We start from the raw sequence: 5,662 nt of genomic DNA, 5'->3' as shown, positions 1-5,662 counted from the left end.
ACACTGTCCAGCGAGTACAGCAAGGTGGAGGTTCCCTGCTGTTTGGGGGTGGCATTATGTGGGGCCGACGTAGGCTGGTGGTGGTCATGGTAGACGCCGTTACGACTGGACGATATATGAATACCATCCTCCGACCGATAGTGCAATCATATCGGCAGCATATTGGCGAGGCATTCGTCTTCATGGACGACGATTCACGCCCCCATCGTGCACATCTTGTGAATGACTTCCTTCAAGTTAACGACAAGAGTCCCCAGCATGTTCTCCAGACGTGAATCCTATCGAACATGCTTGGGATAGATTGAAAAGGGGTGTTTATGGACGACATAACCACCCAACCACTCTGAGGGATCTTCGTCGAATCGCCGTTGAGGAGTGGGACAATCTGGACCAACAGTGCCTTGATGAACTTGTGGATGGTATGCCACGACGAATACAGACACGCATCAATACAAGAGGACGTGCTACTGGGTATTACAGGTACTGGTGTGTACAGCAATCTGGACCACGCATCCGGAGGTCTCGCTTTGTTGTGGTTCAACATGCAATGTGTGGTTTTCATGATCAATAAAAAGGGCGGAAATGATGTTAATGTTGATCTCTATTCCAGTTTTCTGTACAGGTTCCGTAAGTATCGGAACCGAGGTGATGCAAACCTTTTTTGATGTGAGTACTGAAAGTAATTCCCGAACAATGCAGCAAAAGGTGCCGTCTTAGGTCAAGTAGACGTTATAATACTATTTAATAGTTGTTGTTGTTGTCTTCAGTCCTGAGACTGGTTTGATGCAGCTCTCCATGCTACTCTATCCTGTGCAAGCTGCTTCATCTCCCAGTACCTACTGCAACCTACATCCTTCTGAATCTGCTTAGTGTACTCATCTCTCGGTCTCCCTCTACGATTTTTACCCTCCACGCTGCCCTCCAATGCTAAATTTGTGATCCCTTGATGCCTCAAAACATGTCCTACCAACCGATCCCTTCTTCTAGTCAAGTTGTGCCACAAACTTCTCTTCTCCCCAATCCTATTCAATACCTCCTCATTAGTTATGTGATCTACCCACCTAATCTTCAACATTCTTCTGTAACACCACATTTCGAAAGCTTCTATTCTCTTCTTGTCCAAACTAGTTATCGTCCATGTTTCACTTTCATACATGGCTACACTCCAAACAAATACTTTCATAAACGACTTCCTGATACATAAATCTATATTCGATGTTAACAAATTTCTCTTCTTGAGAAACGCTTTCCTTGCCATTGCCAGTCTACATTTTATATCCTTATTTAATAGAGAAATTCTAATTATTCACGATATTTAATGTACTCCTTCTGTGGTAACTGTGATGTATTCCACTTCCGACAACTAGCTTTTAAGTTCAATCATTTCATTACGCGTTACTCATTCCTTTTTTTCTTTTTTTTTCTTCATAGGTGCCTTACACCTTTTTAGGGGTCAAGGGTACGACAGTGAAATGAACCTGTGATTACTGGAGGTACTTTATTTTACTTATCGTTATGTTTAACGTTAGATACACTTTTCATTATTTGTCAAAAGAAACTCAAAACCATGATCTGAAATAGTGTTTTGTTCTCCACTAAACAGCGCCATAAGCTCCTCCAAAATATCGTAACACATTACACACACAAATGTCATATTAACAAATGCAAATCCACCTGATGATGGAGGTTTAAACCTTTGAAACGCGCCGTGGAGATAAATAGTGACTGGAACAGTAACTTTGTTGTTTCATTTAATGACTTAAGTGACTAATCTGAGAGCTAATTTACAATAGCAAAACAATGAGAAGTTAATTCTTCTGAAACAAGCCTATCATGGCATAGAAAACATCACCCAGGTACACCAGAATGGTGACAGCATCACCAACCAATGCAGAATCTTTTGCGCAAGTGTGTGAGCGATCGGCTCTTTGTTTTACCATTTCCGCTAAGTTTTGTACCTGAGCAGGCCAAGATAAACCACTTATCTTGTGGTAATAGATCCTGCACAGTTCGGCTGTCACTTGTCTTACTGTCCCACAGTTAACGTGACATCTTTTACCAACATGACAGTCAGAGTACATGAAACAAATGAAAAACCCTTTACTAGAAATGGAAAGCTCTCTCTCTTCTCTCGGATGCCAAATAAAAATGTGACAAGGTACGTAAATAGATGCGAAATATTAATATCCAACTTAAAAACGTGATTATACACGGTTGCTGAGTCAGTATCTTACAGCAGAAACCTTTCTCAGTGTGAAAAAATGAAACATTTTTGCTAGAGGCAGGATTCAGAATCAGGTCTGCTGCTTTCCGCGAGCGGTTGCTTTTTCCAATTTGGCCACCCAAGCAAGCTGCTGGCCCACTCATACCCTTAATATCACATGTGCTTGACTCAAACATTCTCCAAACATGTGTTTGGGAACAGAGATCACCTTTCTTCAATTTCAATAACAGAGTGGTGGCAGAAACCTTGTGCTATCAACTGGTCCCTCTTTTGCGAATGTATTCTGATTGAATACTTAGTATTAAATAGAACACATGTGATGCAGTTCAGAAATTTTAAGCTGTTATGTCACGTTCATGAAAACACAATGTGTTCTAACTTAGGAAACCTTTCATGACATTGCCTTGGGCTGCGTCTTCTCGACTGGAGAACAAATAGCGTTTCAGGGCTGTGGGTCAACGAGAATCTGGAAATAAAACACTGTTTGAAAGGAGGCAGTTTGTTTGCATCAGTCTATCACTATCTACAAATTAGGTAACGTATCGAAGTGCAGCGATGGAACGCATTTCGCTGCTGTATCCATAGGGGCACAGAGGCTCTACGCGATACAGTAGAGTCTGTGGGGTTGCTTGCACAACAGGCGTAAACGCCGAGACGCACCGTAGTTGCGATTTGACAGAAGACGCCTCCGTCTCTTAGAACAGTTTGGATCAGTGTCCTTCCAGTCGACGTCCCGACAGCTATTTCTATATGCCCCACTATCTTCGAGCGCCACCGTTCACCCATGAATTTCATAGCTCGGCGAATGCAGTTATCACTTCTTGGGTAGTGTAACATAACCTGATCAGGGCTTTAGTATTGTGTCTACCACCGATGCTCTTCAGAATGGAGTTGAGAACTGCCTGTACTTTATTAGTAATAAATGTTAACTTTTGCTCAAAACTGATATATTATTATTTGCGTGCTCAGTACAGCAAATGTTTCTCTCAGAATCGATCATCATGTTATTGATATGTCTTTGGTGCCTCAGTTGATGCATGAGACCTGATTCGCTTTGTCTGAAACCCAGGTATGTGACGCCAGTTCCCGTTGACTATTTTTGCGCGTGAAATCTTTATGTGATCAGGTACTCTTCTGGTCGTCGAACGCTAAGGATTTTATTGTTACTAACCTAAGGACATCACACACATCCATGCCCGAGGCAGCATTCGAATCTGCGACCGTAGCGGTAGCGCAGATCTAGGTTGTAGCGCCTAGAACCGCTCGGCCACTCCCGCCTGCCATCATCGTACACATCACATTACCGCTGTTGTACAGTTTAGAATAAATGTTCGAATATTTCACCTCCAACTTCAGTGTATTTGTGTACTCTTAGGAGAGCACGTTGCGTTGCTTGTCTGAGTGCCTCCGCCCTTTCCCTGATGAGGGTAGCATCATCCATGATGTGATCCACCAGTTCATCTCGTGTTTTTAGGTTTCATTTGCACAACTCAGGCATCCCATAAAGATAATCCAATTTCGTAAGGTCTAGCGATCTCGATGGCCAGTTAATTATATTACCACAAACGATACAGCCATTAAACTGCGATTGATATGTCCACTCACACGTTTGACAAACTGTTGAGGGTTTCCGTCACGCTGGAAGTACGTTGCAGTCCGCTTTGCCAGAGGGACGTCCTCAATGTGTTCAACAAAAGAATATTCCAAAAAAGTAAGTAATTCTGTACCGTCACTTGCTCTTCTAAAATGACTAGACCTACCAACACGTTACATATCATGCCGCACCGAAGATGTATCAGAAAACTAATTTGGAAATTGGTTTCCACTGTAGCATCCGGATTTTCCCAGGTTTTACTGCGGCCACCAATGACTGTTACGTGAGTTGTTGATTTCACTCCTTGCAAGTGCGGCTCGATCAGCGAATAGTATTAATGGAGGTAAATGACGATTGTCATTTAACCAGAGACAAAATTCAAGTCATGTAGCATTATTGCAAATGTGAAGATTGTGGACACGCAGTATGTGAGACGGGTATAAGTTTTCTGCCTGTAGTGTTTGCTGTACATGTGATCGTGGGATATTGACAGGTGCAGGAAGGCACCGTGTGCTGTTACTAGGATTACGCTACACTATTTCAAAAATTTCAGGTTGTTGAACTACACGTTCAAAAGATAATTGGGAACTTCGAAGAATATCTGTTTCATGCAGTGTACTGAAAACTCTGGTATACACTCAACGATTAGGAATTCAATGTGTCAGAAAGGTCCAACGGTATTCTTCGACAGCAGTAGAAGCACTATCATCGTAAGTGCACACCATATCTGCATATTCATCATTAGCGTAGACGTATGGCATTAAACCAGCACGTGTACAATCACAGTTGACCGTTATTTCTCTCTGATAAACTCTGAATCCCTCCCACTACTTCACTCAAAACACACTATGAATAACTGCGCGTTCAACGGCCTAGCTTAATGGCAGACAGACATCCCGAGCAACGAGGTTGAAAGCAACGAGTTATGTTAAGACACATATGTGCGCGCCACAAGTCCAAAAAATATGTATGTGAAATGTTTTCTGCAGCAGAAAACATTCGCAGAAGAGCATTGCCCATATGAAGTTTTTTGCTGTCATATCCCTGATTTTACAGACCATTTCTCCTAGGACACCCTGTATACCTCCCGCCCTGTCGCTCCCATGGTCACAGTCTCGCTTTCAGTAACTGGATAACTGCATACATTGCATATAACCGTACATGAATGTATTTTCTTTCAGCGAGTAAGATAAGTTTGTCGGCGCACCTAAGTTTTAACAGTTAGAACTAATTACATTTTTGTGTTCGAGCAATTCAATCGAAGTAGCACTCGAAGTAAGAACGCCCGTGTACCAGCAATAACAGAACATAGAAGAAGATATTCCGTAAGCACTTCAGACTAGTTTCCTGCGTTAGGTTAGAACTAGTCGAGGTCCACCCTTCAAGGAACTTCTTACTCAGCGTCACTTTCATGGAATGTCGCAAGTAAACCCGGTATATTGTCGGCTGGCATAGCTTCTGACCAATGAGTGAAACGATCAGTTGCAGTTTACAAATAGCGCTATTTGACGGTGGACTTCGAACCTACTGCATCGATGTGCACACGCGCAAAGCGCGTGAACATGACGGTGCATCTTACTGCTCTGACTCTGACTCGAGCACATTCGTGACACTCCTTTTGCGGACCGTAACAGACGAAATGTTTTGAAACCAGGCGAGTAGATAATCTGACGCCAGCGTGGCAGAGGTTGCGACGGCTGTCAAAAAGACGTTCTCGGAGTGTGGAAGGCCGAAAAGGATGAGACCTTCCATCTGAAATGTTGCAATATAACTTCACGACTAAACCAGCTACGTCGACCAGTTGTAAGTGAAACGTGGACGATACACCATTCAGTAGTTTCTGG

The sequence above is a fragment of the Schistocerca gregaria genome, chromosome 7 (genome assembly GCF_023897955.1).
Source record: "Schistocerca gregaria isolate iqSchGreg1 chromosome 7, iqSchGreg1.2, whole genome shotgun sequence".
Taxonomy (NCBI): domain Eukaryota; kingdom Metazoa; phylum Arthropoda; class Insecta; order Orthoptera; family Acrididae; genus Schistocerca; species Schistocerca gregaria.
The sequence above is the reverse complement of the archived record's forward strand: the minus strand, read 5'-3'. Positions refer to the sequence as shown.